Raw genomic sequence first — 15,283 nt, 5'->3', positions numbered from 1 at the left:
TTTAAGATAGTGATCTTTTGTAGTTTTTAATATTAATTTGTTTGTAGCCTGCAGAGGCTTGATGATTTTTGTTTAAATAATAAACGAACAGCATAAATGTGAATACTTAACACACACACACACACACACACACACACACACACATATATATATTATGTATATATATACAATATACATACATACATACATACATATATATATATATATATATATATATATATATATATATATATATATATATATATATATATATATATATGTGTGTGTGTGTGTGTGTGTGTGTATACTGTGGGTGTATTCTCCTCCTTTTTCATTTATCCACCTGTTCATTTGTCCATCCATTTCTCCTCTGGCTCTTCCCTCCTTCTTTAATAACCCTCTTTTATATCCCAGTGGTTTCATTTCAGCCAGAGGTCGCCTCCATGTCCTTCCCCACATTCATCAGCGTCACGGCCCTTTTCTGCTCCGTGCTGTGGCCCCCTTCATGACTGCCGTCAACTTAGGCCATTTATTTCATCTTCTATCCCTCTGTCAGGCCTTTACACATACCAGCTGGACCCTACAGGCCCCTGAGCTTAATGGTCCCTGGAGCCCACAACTAATGCTTATCAAAAAAAGGCTCCTCGGGGTCAATCAGTTATTGTTAATGTTTTTTTTTTTTTCAACAGCAGTTGAAGCACATCTGATTTAATTTGGCATGCAATTTTTGAACCCATGCTTGCACGATTTAGATACATTATATATATACATAATTTAAGTGTTTACAGGGTAAAGCAGAATTAAGAAGGGAATTGTGAGAACCAGGCAGTAACACCAGGGACCAACATTTCACCAGCATATTTGATGATCTGATGTTTGACCAGTTTCTTTTAGTTTGTGCCAGGAGTTATGATATCGTCTGAGTCCACAAACACTGAAGCACTGTCCACAAACACAGTAACCTTGACACAATCATGCCATGATGAAATTATTCGTTGGTCAAAGAAGTCATTATAGATTAAACTGAGACATCATGGCTCTTTCCCCAGGTCAGAGGAACATTAGGGCTCATTACTTTATTGCCCCATTCAATGGGATTAAGTGTAGTGGTGCCATAAATAAGTAAAAGGTTTACTGTGTCCCTAGGTCATAAGCAAGGACTACATCACATCAGGGCCAAGGACAGAGCCTTGAAGAACACCCTTTGCAGCGTCTGTGGCAGAGTATCAGTTTTGCACTCCAGCCTATAGGATTTGGCTTTTAGAGTGGCTCCTTAGTTTAGATTAATGTTAATGTTTGTTTAATCCATAGAGCAGGGGTGCTGGACTCTTCTCATCTCCTCTCTTCCAAAGGGGGCAGGATTAGGCCCCCATATATATATATATATATATATATATATATATATATATATATATATATATATATATATATATATATATACTTGGTTGCAAATCCACTTTAGTTAAGGACTCCTTCAAGAATTTCCAATTTCAATGCTTTAATGCTTAGTGGTTTCCAGTTCTTTTGAAATCACCCCTTCTCACTGTTAACTTTTCACTTTTTTTTTGCGTGTAGCATTGACTAAATATCATTCTGTAAATTAATTGCCAGTTGTAGTCAGAGAATAAAAGTCTCTTGCATTTTAGCTAACTGTGTTAACACAGTCTGTGTTAATGTCTGGTCAAAGGAAAAATTGCCGTGTGTTGATCGCTGGGCCACCTATCAGACATTTTAATGGAGAAGATGCAGGCTAGTTAACATCTGTCTGCAGGCTGTATTTGGCCCTGGGCTGGACTTTGGACACCCCTGGCATATGGAGGTGTTCAAGTAAACAGTGTTTCATTACCCATTCATCAACACCCAAACACAGTATCTGTGATAGTGAGAGAAGGGTGAGAGAAGTCCATGATTAGGGTGCCACTTGTGTCCCATTGATATTACATTTGCAAATATGCATGTGAAGTAAAGCTAAAAGACAGTTTAGATATAGCTAGGGGGTCCTTCAAGGCAACCTTTGTATAGGACACAAACTTAAACCACTAACAAAAAAAAAAAAAAACTTAGAAAACTTAGAAAAATGCATGTCCCAGCTCACTATAACCTCACTTTTATTAATCTCACAACCATTAAAATACTTCAAAAATGCTATTTTTGCATTAAAGTGTGAATCCATTTAACAGCTCATGCTTAAATCATCCTTTTCCATGAGTCATCCATTATAGGTTATGGAAAAATGTGAGATTTTAGGGTCTCATAACATTCACTCAACCCTCTTACCGTGCGCACATTTACCCCATGAATTGTAAAATTTGCATATTCCACCAGTCACATACACAGATGAAAAGGAAAAAAAAAAAAAAAAAGGGTTTTGTTTCTTGATTTTCAATAATATTTTGATTTTGACAGATAAATTAAATTTTAACTTGATGCAATCATGTTGCCCAAATTATAGATTGGAAGTAAATTATTTTTCAAAAGGTAAGAATTTGGTAAATCAATTGAATGTCCTTAATGAACTCATGCCATTAGTATGGATGCTAGTGAACTCCATTTTCTGTGTTTGCTAATTCTTTGCTGATATTTTCAATCCTGTTACTCACTGAAAAGCTAACTGAAAATTGACATGAAACCTTGATTAAAAATAAAAGAAAGAAAGTATAACTTTTAAGAGTCACTAGGGCTAAATGGCACCTCAATCATCGACGCATGTAAGAAAGATGTGAGCATGTGTATGCATCTGCTTCTTGCTCTAGTACGGAAACACCATAAGCCGTCTCTCTTGTGTAGAACTCCCATCACCACACGTGTGTGTGTGTGTGTGTGTGTGTGTGTGTGTGTGTGGCATTTACATCAGCGTCTGAGGTAAAGGGATGCACTGTGTTTCACCCAAGACTGGCTGCTAACTTCAAGGCACAGCCACATACTGACACCCCAAACAACCAGAGAATTAAAGGAAAGTTTGTCTCCAAGACCTCTATAATAACCCCTCCTGGTAACATGGGTACAATACACTTTTATTTCTTGTTCTCTCCTCCTGTCCTGTCTTACTGGACAGGAGGAGGGCTGAGCAGAGCTCTTGTAATCAGAAAAGGCCTGAGGGACAAACGAGAGGCTGAAATGACAGCGTTGTGTTTCAGTAATGCCACATTGAGTGAGTCCAATGTAGCCTTTCCTTCTTTCTTTCATTCTCTCTCTCTCTCTCTCTCTCATCTCTGTGTTGTTATTTGTAGGAATGTTTTGAGTAGATCATGTGTCATCAACCTTTCGCTGGTGAAACATCTTTCCATCATCTGTACTTCTGGATGTAGATGATCAAGCACTGATTTCTGGGTTTGGATGAGTGCTTTAAACAAAATAAAAAATCCCAATCAGCACAGCACACCTCCTAATCTGGTACCAACTGAAAGGCAGAGAGATGTGAGACAGAGAGACAAAGAATGAAAGAGAGACACAGAGACAAACACAGTGAGGTAGGAAGAGTGCATATATGCGTATGAACTGCTTGTGTGGTAACACACACGCCCACGCACCCACACACACACACACACACACACACACACACACACACACACACACACACACAGGAGATTATCAAATTTGCTTAAGTGTGTTAATGGGATGATTAGCATGGTGACTGGGATTTGCGGTAGTTGATTGATCGGAGCAGCAGGGTTTCTCCACGCTGAGGAAGCTCGGGGATTTGTATATGTCTGAGTGTCTGTCTGTGTCTGTGTGTGTGTGTGTGTGTGTGTGTGTGTGTGTGTGTGAGTGAGTGGCCGATATAAGCCAGTGAAGTGGCAAATTACAGCAGGCCTACAGCTGTAGGCCGACATTATGATTAATTTGATCAGTAATTTCTCCTGTTTTTCATTCTAATCACCGTGACCATTCTGCTGTGGCAGGTCTTTCAGATCTAATTAAGATCAATTCCACTGTAACCAGCTCAGCTTGTATGCTCTCTCTCTCTCTCTCTCTCTCTCTCTCTCCTCTCTCTCCTCTCTCTGTCTGTCTCTGTCTCTCTCTCTTTCACACAAACACACACACACACACACACTAATCTGTGGCTGAGAAGTAGTTTTGACTCTCCACATGTGTACATGTGTTATCTCTTTCTCTCGCTCTCTTTCTCTCTCGGTAGAAAATCATAGATTGACAAAGACACTGTGTATAGAGTAATGTTGGTCAGTGCAGTCACATGTTTATGTGACTGTTTACTGGCAAATCCTCTCTGTCCTCGGGTGCAGCCAGAGCTTGAGATTAACTTTGTAGATCACTAGCTATTCAGTAGTGACACCCCAAATGCACTGGTATACATCAGAATCTTCTAAAAATTAATCAATACATTGGAATAATTATTCATTTATTGTGTCATTGGAACAAGAATACAGCAAATACAGAATACAGAGGATGAAATACTGTTATATATATACACAGTATCATAACACGGATAGTCTTGACACTATATGTTAGCCTGTAGCTAATATATATATATATATATATATATATATATATATATATATATATATATATATATATATATATATATATATATATATATATATATATTAGTACAGAAGGTCATACGCAGGCGAAATCAACACAGGTAAAGCACTTCTAAATACACAAAGCAATGATCTGCCATGGGATGGAGACTGACGAGGCCGCCACAGACATAGACATACGAATGGCGCATAGGACAAACAGAAATACACTTGAGAATGTACCAATATTATATATATTTTTTCAGATAGCCTTTAAGAATGCCTTGGACAACAGCAGAATGTATTGAAATCATTCTCATGGCTGAACAAATTCAAAAAGATTGGAAGTGTTGCAGACCAACCGAGAAGTGGATGTCCATGAACATCCACTGAAGAAGGCACAACCGACGTGGTGCTGGCAAACACAGTCCCTTATTACACCCTGTATTACATTCACCTTTTATTATTATTCCCTTTTTTGCCAACTTCTTTTGCATTTTATTCATTGCACATTTTTAAAGTGTTTAATGGATTTTTAGAAAACATTAATAGTGGATAATATAAGCAATAATCATGAATAGAAGTCCTTCACTAGCTAATATTGAAAGAATTCTGTGTTGCTGTGCAATGTCAGTACTTCGGGAAACTCTATTCATAATGCGGCTCAGTTGGACTAGACTCAACCAGGCCTGATTGCTGCAAGCCCTGTTCACTTAAATCAACACTTAAATAGAACTTTTTCAACAGCATGATGTTGGTTAAAAGGTCTTAACCAGTAACACACGATGCCAAAGGTGAAAGAAATTCCAGAAATGATGAGGAAGAAGGTGATTGAAAGACATCAGTCTGGGAAGGGTTGTAAAGCTATTTCAAAGGCTCTGGGACTCCAAAGGACCACAGTGAGAGCCGTGATCTCCAAATGGAAAAACTCAGCACAGTAGTGAACCTTCCCAGAAGTGGCCGACCTTCCAAAATTCCTCTAAGAGCACAGCAATGACTCATCCAGTTGGTCACAAAAGAGCCAAGGACCACATCAAAGGACCTACAGGCCTCTCTTGCATCAATAAAGGTCACTGTTCATGACTCCACTATCAGAAAGACACTGGGAAAAAATGGCATCCATGGAAGTGTGGAGAGGTGAAGACCACTGCTAACCCAGAAGAACATTAAGACTCATCTGAATTTTGCCAAATCACACCTTGATGATCCTCAAACCTTTTGGGAGAATGTTCTGTGGATTGATGAGTTGAAAGTGGAACTATTTGGAAGACAGGGCTGCCATTACATCTGGTGTAAACCAAACATGCATGGTGGTGGAAGTGTGATGGTGTGGGGATGCTTTGCTGATTCAGGGCCTGGGAAATAATATTTGGGAGAAAACATGGATTCTGCTCTCTACCAGAAAATCCAAAAGGAGAATGTCCGGTCTTCAGTCCGTAATCGTTCGATTCAAGCGCAGCTGGATTATTTAGCAAGACATTGATCCAAAGCATAGGAGTAAATTCTAATTCTAGAAGTAAGTGAAAGACTGATCTCCAGTTCAAAGCGTTTGATTGCAGTTATTGCTGCTAAAGGTGCCAGATTTTAAGTTTAAGGGGCAATTAGTTTTTCAAATTGGTGATAGGTGTTGGATAACAGTTTTTATAAAAAAAAAATATATATATATATATAAATAAAAACTGTATTGTGTGTTTACTCAGGTTGCCTTTGTTTTATGTTGTATTTTGTTTGAAGACCTAAAACTATTTAGTATGAGACATACACAAAAACAGAAGAAAACAAATACTTTTTCACAGCACTGTATACTGTGACTTTTTTGTTTATGCCTGAGCAGCTCCATACGGTTACCTACATATTAGACAAATTTGTCACTAATTTCAAGCCCTGAAGAATATTAAGATATACAGTAGAGGAAGATGTCCTGTCTAACTTCTCTCTGTGTATCTTTCTTCCTCTATCTCTTTATCTCCTTCTGTGTTTGTGCCTAACCCTCAAGCCCTGAGGCTTAATTACACACTACTACTGGCCAGGATTCAAACAGTGCCAATTTACTGTCACAGCCCCAGTCCATCGACAACTCACCTTCACTCTCTCTCTCTCTCTCTCTCTCTCTATTTATCTCTCTCTGCAATTACGCAGGCCTCTTCTTCCCCCTCCTTGTCTCTCTTGTTGTTCCCCTGGTCTCTCCTCTCATCTCTCCCTCCCTCTGCATCCTTCTCGCCATTCTCTACCATTCCCCAGCAATCAGCCATCATTACAGCACACTCTTAAAATCCCATCTCTGCCAAGGTCAGCTGCACGCACACACACATACAAACACACACACACACACACACACACACACACACGCACGCACGCACACACGCACGCACGCACACACACTAACTCTTCTGTCTTCAACCACTGCTTTTATGTTCTTTAGACATTCTTCATGCACACACACACACACACACACGCACACACACACGCACGCACGCACACACTTCAGGGCCGCCTTTAATTTGCCGGTTTGTGTCAAAACCCTTATGACCAGAGTCCACTTTTCACCTCTTCTGCCCCTGAGTGAGAGGGGATGAGCTCATTGCTAATTATTTTATCCACCCATAATAGCCTGCATTGATGATCTTATTAGGTTTAATGTATCTATTTATTTTGATGGCGATGGCAGCGACACAGTAATTAGGTGTTCATTATAAAACCACTTTGTTTAATTAGCCACCCTCGCTGACTAAAGCCGTTGAGTGGAATAACAGTAAGGTGCCATGCTGCTAGATCCCAGGTGGTTTCTTCGCACCAGTAACCCAACGTGATAATCCGCTCATGTAGCGTCCTGTAGAACACAAAGGCTAAATGTGTGTGAAATTATATGTCCTCTCATTGGATGGGAGTAAAGTGGAAGAGAAAGATGAATGTTGGCATTGCGGATGCCAGTGTAAGTGTTTGATTCGTATTGAGAACCATTCTTAATCCGTCAACAAATCCTTCCTAAATTCTACTAATTACATCATTCTGCACTAATATACATAAAATATCCATAATTTACTATACTATTTGTTTCTATTTATTATATTCTTGTAGATGTAATATCAAGGCACGAATTACTTGTTACGATGGAAATGGAAGTACATTGAAACTAACGAGAAAAATGACCAGAGTATAAAGCAGTGCTTGATGCAAAGTTATTTAGACATGACATTACCAGTGACCATTTACCTCTAGGTAAATAATAAATAATTATATAATGCTACAAAATTATTACACATCTATTGAACTATTTGTGTTCATATATAGATGAATCTACTGAAGCAGAATTGTACTATTTGTTAATTTCATGTTACTTCTGGAAACAAACATTGTAATCACATCTATCTGTCTATATGTCTGAATTATTTTATTTTTTTTGGGACAGATCTACGGAATGTTTTCTCTTAAAACTGTAGAAATACAAATGTCCAAACCTGTCCACTTGTGACCACCAAACCTAACAGTGATGAAGCTCCACCCATAATCACATTATATAGCCCTGAAAAGCTTGCTTAACAAATTACATGTCATTATTTTATGCATACCATGCTATGTGTTTCCTTTATAATCCTTATTAACCTCATTCACTAGAGTGGAAACCAATGCGATCACATTGTATTTTTAAAACTCTTGTCAAAATCAGTTCTCCTGAGTGTGTCTGTTAAATGAATTAGTATGCATATGTACACATATTTCATTAGCTGGCACCTCATTTGCATAACTAAATATTCATCATTGAAGTTCCAACACAAGATACAAAAAAATTTGGAAGAATATCAGCAATCAACTGGAAAACACTGATTATGTTGTGTATTATTAAAGAATATCCTATTTATCTGTAGTGTCTTGCTTTAAGGGATGTGTAACTGGTTAACTTGTGAAGTAAAAAAAAAAAAAAAAAAAAAAAAAGAAATACTTGTAAGTATGGAATTTCCACCTATTTTGTGTAATTATCACACTGTAGCACCATGTACACAGTACAAACCTGGTCATTTTCACTAATACTACCAAGTATGCAAAGAAGCTTACTTGTAATTACTACATACTTGTCTAATAAATACTTGGTGCTTACTCTACTCTACTACACAGTACGCTACCCATGTTGTATTAGTCTTTGATCACTTATTAGTAGCAAGTTTAGACTAGTGTAGTCTACTGTATCTATTTTCTGTGGCTCTTTCATCTTTTCCTGTCCTATCCTTTTCACTGCACATGTCTCTGCTCCCTTTCTTCTATCCTGACTCAGTCTCTCTCCCTCCTTCCCTTCCTCCCTGTCCCTCTCCCTCCCTCCCTCCCTCCCTCTCACCATCTCTCATTAATGCAGGCCAGCAGACAGTCTTTCTTAAGAAGGCAGAAAATTGCCTTACGTAACGAGTGGCTCGCTGTTTGAAAATACAAATGTGCACTGGTGACTGAAGCAGAAAATAAGACTATTGCACATCGGCGGCGGCGCATTTCATATGAATAATTATAAAGCATGGCACGGCGGTAGCGTGCAGAAGCTGGCCACCGAAAGCTACAGAGAAAAGCTCCTTTTTTATTTACTTAGAAATTAGGGATTATTTTTCAGAAAAAAAGCAGGAAGGCTGCAGAAGGTGTCTGGATCAGGATGAGCTGGTGGAAAAAGGAATGACTGTGAATTTTTTTATGACATCTTGCCTGAGAAAAAAGTTTCAGGTTTTTATTTATTTTTATTTTTTTTTGTCCCCCTTACTTTTTACATCAGGAAAACTTTGGAGAAAACTCTCCCAGAAAAGGCACATTAACATCATGTGAAATTTGCATACAAGGTTTTATTTAGACACTGCTCATGTTTCTTCACTTTCCTCAAGTAGTGCATATGTTTTCATTTTGACATTTCACGAGTCATGATTCTTACACGATTCACTTATGTCCACATGGTCATTTTTCACATTATTCTCAAAGGAGTAATTCTTCTCACATGTGAGCACACATTTTTCTCATATCATGTCACATGTTTCCTTGAAGTCACGTGTGCAGTTGATGGGTGAAATGCATCGTTGTTTGGTTTTAAAAACCAAAACCAAAACTTGAAATGTATGTGATTTTTCCATAAGGGTTGTGTTGGCTACACTTTTCCCTAATATTAGCTGTTTTTTTATTAGCTGTACAAATAAAGACAAATAATGAATTGTTGACCATTAAAAGTGGAAATGCAGGGCAATGACCAAGTGCACTCCTTCATCCTCTCACTCTTTTCTCCTCTTCCCACAGCCGTTGGCAGTTCCAAATTTTGTCTTTCTGCATAATTTTTTTTTTAAAGAGTTTTGTCAGATGCCCATCCTTCTCTAACAAATCAACACACTCTTGCAGTGTCGTAATGAAAGTAATAAATAACGCTGAAAGGGGTAACAGAACAATTCCAGAAACAAATGGACAATAACGTGTAGCACTTGTTAAGTTTGTTCCAACCCCTGTAGACCACCTGGAGAAACATATGGAAGAAACTGATCAATGCTGTCTTCAAATGTCATAGATTCATCACTCCACTTAGAGATGATACAGAGCAAGTGCTTGTAGTTGTGTGTACATGCCTGAGTGAGTGTATATTTGAAAGAAGGGTAAGTGTATTTTTGTGTGCGCATGTGTAAGGGTGTGTGGGTGTGTGTGTGTGTGTGCATGCGGGTTATTGATTGAGCCCCTGACCACATCATTGCCACACAGGCATGCTCAGTCACCATTAATCTTGCACGTTTGCCTTTCCAAATGGCAGCTGGCAGCCGCTGCCGAAAAAGCTCAGCCATTTCTCTTCATTAGCGGCATTCAGTTTGGGACATGATAGTGTGCAGTCATCATTTACCATTATTCTGTTTATGAAGCTTAGACACAGCTGACCCTCTCCAGACTGAATAGAGACCATCAAAAGATCACCAGCCATTGATTAGGCCAATATTAAAGTCATTCAAATGCTGGATTTGTATGCCAGGACAATAAGCAACGTGAAAAGGGATGGCATTCTGTGCAAATGTCGCACAGCACAATTTGATGTGATGAATTAGAACTGTTTAGGTTGTCTTATGTACATACACTGGATTTTATTCCCTTCCTTAGATTAAGATGTCTAGTTTTTATGTTTTTAATCATGCAATATAACTTTACCATTGATTATCCTGTGTCTGTCTATATTTGTATTGGGTTTGGCTTCTTTCCATGCTTTATTATTCAGGTGGAATACAATTGATATTCATTGTAGAAATGGTGTAGGTAAATGCTAGCAAACTGCTGTCCAAATGCTATTAAGAAAACGCTATTTAGCAGTGAACGTCTCATCAGACCAGCACGCACACAGACAGAGAGAGAGAGAGAGAGAGAGAGAGAGAGAGAGAGAGAGATGGAGTCAATTTGACAGAGACTAAAACCACCTATTTCTTTGAAATTTACAAATAACAGGATTCTTTTCAACAACGCGCTTATTTCACTTTGTTAATTTCAAGTTACAATGACCTGAACACAGACATTATTTATTTTATTTTTATTTATGTATCCTTTATTTAGCCAGGACAGTCCCATTGAGACACAAGATCTCTTCTTCCAGGTAGTCCTGGTCAAGACGGCAGCACAAATAGTTCCGCATGGAAGAAACCGTTTCACACATTGAAACATATACAATACAAAAGAAGAATACAAGGAATACAAGGAGAAATATCAAAAGAGAAAGACACAGAGGCCATAACAGTAATATCCATAACACATTTCACCTCAAGTCAAGCATTATGTAAAACAGCAACATGTTTCCTTCAGGGCAGTTTGTAAAAGACCTTTAAAAGTATTCGCAGAAGGAAGTGTTTTGAAGGTAATAGTATTCTGCAACTCGTTCCATGCCCAGGGAGCATAAAAACAGAACGCAGTTTCACCGAGCTCTGCGCTCTGGGAACATTTAACTGAAAGCGGGCAGTAGATTTAATACTGTAAATGCTAATATGATAGGATAAAAGGCTAGAGATGTAATTTGCCTAACAATGTCTTGACAATAAATAGTAATGTGGGTTTTTCTCCTTTGGTATAAAGAGTACCATCCCAAAGATTCATATAAAATGCAACGGTGAGTACGTGAACTTCTACATGTTGCAAAGCGTAATGCAGCGTGATATACGGAATCCAATTTTTTTAAAGTAAAGATTAAGTTGCAAATATTTTATTATGAATATATGTCAATTTTCTCTACGTCTAAAAGTGGCCATTTTGTCCCGAACAGTACGTAACAAGTTAAAGCAAATACTTCCAAGCAGTAGTGGTAGATCAGCACATAAAGAAATGCCTTAGTTCTTCCTTATGTAGTCTTTCTTGTGTGTTCACAAACACTTTGCACTGGGACAGTAGTCATAGATGCACCATACATGATTTACCACATTTCCCATTTCTCAACAGAATAAAGGGTAATCCGGTTAATTTATTAGTCAATGCCTTTTAAAACCATACCGGGTTCATCACAGTGGGGGGAAAATAGGATGAAAGACTAATGGATTAAAATCTATGCATGAAATTAGTTATCAGTGATTTGAGAGAGAGAGAGAGAGAGAGAGAGAGAGAGAGAGAGAACATTCTCTATAATGGCACATACTGTAGTTAATTATCATAAGAGATAATGAGTCACATGATTGACGCTTAGTGCCAGACTCTCAATCATGATTTTATAGGTGCATTTGTCAGTTTATTCCATGCCTTTTCTCGTCTTCATTTGCATTCTGACTCATTAAACGTGCCCCCTTTTGCCTCTCTTTTTGCTATTTCAAGCAGCACATGGTCAGTTGTATGTAGATACAGTGCCAGGCACTGATGATATAAAATCCCAGGCTGGGTGGAAGCTCCAGGTTGGTCTGAAGTCTACTGCTCTTACAAAATGAAAGTGTTTGTAACTGAACTATAATTACCGATCTAATATGGAAAGCGTGATTTTAAGTCATTTGAAATGTGCTTGTGTAATAACATAGCTTATTTAATGTATACCAATTAACAAACTTCCACCTAATCCTCATCTGTTAGTTTATTTGGGTGAAATCATTATTAAGTCTTACATTGATATTCTCATTATTCTTAGGTGATGATTTGTTGGTGAAAATAGTGGTCACACTGTCGTTATATTATTATGTTTCAAATTACACCTTAAATGATCAAACGCTAGTTTGGTGTGTTGGAAAAGTAATGCTAGCTTAATATGCTAGAAAGGTAATAATAGCTTAATGCTAGGTAATACTAGCATATTTACTAGTTGGGAAGTCTTAATTATGACATCAGGTGCGTTCCAGTCACTTGGTTCAGAGCAAGATGGCAGAGTACCGTCTTTTAATTAACTACAAAAAAAAAAAATAAATAGCTACAGCAAGGTTTTTTTAAACACTATTTCTAGAAAATGAAGAACAAAGAATTAGCATCAGGTGTGTTTTGCTTTTTTATGTTTTTAATCAATTTATGAAGCCACTGTGAACTATCATTACATATTATATCGTAATTGTACAATGCTATTGTATTTTCTTGAGTTTACCACTCGTAATTACGACTTTGTGATGGCGTACAACTCGTAAATACGACCATTCTGACATGACTTGAACGCATCATTACATGGTTACATGGGTGTAACTGTTAACTGCAAGTTGCTGTTTTGGCAAATAGTAGCTAAGTTAATGTGGCCAATTTATCTAGCTAACACACATAGAAAATGTCATTTTAAGCTTTCGTTTAAACAATAGTTGTGTAATTACAGCCTAGCTTCTATGAAATGCCACACAATTTATTTTTACTTAGAAACTCTGTGATGCAGAATTTTGAACCAGAGCCCCTTTTCCTCCCCATAGTTTTCAGTTGTTGTTGCCAGAATCTGGGCATATATATTTTATTCTTTATAAAACTGATTTACTTTGCTTATTTCTTGACATGCAACCAGAGCAGTTGAACATAAGAAGTAGTAGCCTGTTGGTGGTCAAGGCTGGGGAATAGAGGTTTTAATGGCATTTTGATGTACCAACATAAAGGGAAAGGCTATGCCAAGGGGACAATGAGAAGAATAGAGGGAAAGTGAGGGTGAGGTTTTTGCACAAGGTGCTAAGAAGTCTGCAGAGAGGAGCAGTGAGATAGCAAGCATGTTCACTCTGTCATTAGAAAAAGAGGGAGAGAGGGAGAGCAGAGAGAAAGGACACAAGTGAGATAGGGACAGGATGGTGGCTGTTTTAAAAAGTTGGCAAAAACAGTGCATTGATATGTGTTACTATGTTTATAGAACTATTCTGAAGAGGAAAAAGAAGACCTGCCCAAAACAGCTTCTGCCCTAAACACACACGGTTGTGCAGATATTAGATCACACACTCATGATTTTTACTGAAAATCAACTTTTTTTCTTTTAATACACCAACCTTCTTTCTGTTTGGGTTATATTATTATTATTATTATTATTATTATTATTATTATTATTATTATTATTATATCCGTAGCTTTGCACTAGGGATCCTGTGATTCATGATCCATTATAAATGCATTTATAACGTGTTATATACCCTCTATGATACCTTATCATGCTTTAACAAAAGCCTCTATAATTGTCTCCTAAGTCATTATGGTTACAGGCAAAACACTTTATAAATCACAGACATATGAGTTTACAAAAGTCAGTATAGATAACACGGTAACATGGTAATATCTGTTCATAAAGACTTTATAGACAGTAGTATTGTAATAACTGTAATACAGGCTCTGCATTATAACTTGCTGTGCATATATTCTGTGTTAACAGCACGAGTGCCTGTGATATTCGTATAAACAGATATTACACAATTTAATAAATATTTAATTTGTTATGTATACTGACATTACATATATAGTACTAATGCTTTTTAAAGTTTTATGGATCAAACTATACTTATGAGAGTTTTTTTTTAAAATACAGGTTTAAGCCAACCATTCTTAGCTATTATACCACAGCACTGTTAAATTCTCAATTCCATTTGGTCAGAAAGTGTAGATTCATTTTCTGACAGTGTTTCTGGCTGCAAGGTTTATATGAATGCTCTCCTTCTAATATATTATTGCTTATAGTGACAACTCACATGGGGACTTGAACAGCAGATGTTCCACATGCACAGATTTAAAAAAAAAAAACAAAAACAAAAAACTGTTTATGTCTTCTAGAACACATTGGAAATGCATGTATAATGCATCCTGATTACTCATTTCATAGGAGTTGTGGCTAAAGTGGATACATTTGTGAACTGTTAAGTCTCAGTCCTCCTGTTGCGCCTGTGTGTCAATAAAGTACTCTCTATCTATGTATAAAATTGTACCTACGCGTTTTTAGTAGTACACTGCATTTAATCCAGTGTATGTACTTTACAAACTGTCAACAATCCTTCAATAGGCTGTTAACAGCCTGTAATGTGGCACACATCGACCAACCTATACAATATTTGAAGAGTTTGTAGTTGTTGATGTTTAGTAGATCATATATCACATCTCTGCTCATCCCTTTGTCCTATCACAATTTCAAATTCAGTTCAGTGATATACTTTATGACATGCTGAAAGACAGTTAAAGCTTATTTGACGTGGTGTAGAGAGTGAGTTCATAGGCTGCTTCATGACAGTCTATTGAGTAATGTGTCTAAAGCATATTATCCAAATAAAGTATTACTGAATATATAAATTAAATCGTCAGGCTTTGAAGACCGCCAAGCTATCTGAAACAGATCTCCCACTTGTGTCACAGGGCTAATGCAGTTAGCATTGCCTTTTTTATTTTTTATCTTATAAACAGCTCTGGTTTCCCTGAGATCCTGAACATCTACATCATTA

At 37.4% G+C, this 15,283-nt stretch overlaps 1 protein-coding gene across 1 annotated transcript in view; it reads left to right on the top strand.

The window, feature by feature from the left end:
* The window catches only part of pou6f2 (POU class 6 homeobox 2), a 75,031-nt gene that overhangs the window by 29,090 nt on the left and 30,658 nt on the right, over nucleotides 1–15,283 (top strand). The gene's annotated exons all lie outside the window — the stretch shown is intronic.

Source organism: Ictalurus furcatus, chromosome 23 (assembly GCF_023375685.1).
Source record: "Ictalurus furcatus strain D&B chromosome 23, Billie_1.0, whole genome shotgun sequence".
NCBI classification, from domain to species: domain Eukaryota; kingdom Metazoa; phylum Chordata; class Actinopteri; order Siluriformes; family Ictaluridae; genus Ictalurus; species Ictalurus furcatus.
Note: the sequence above shows the minus strand (reverse complement) of the source record. Positions and strands in the feature narration are given on the sequence as shown.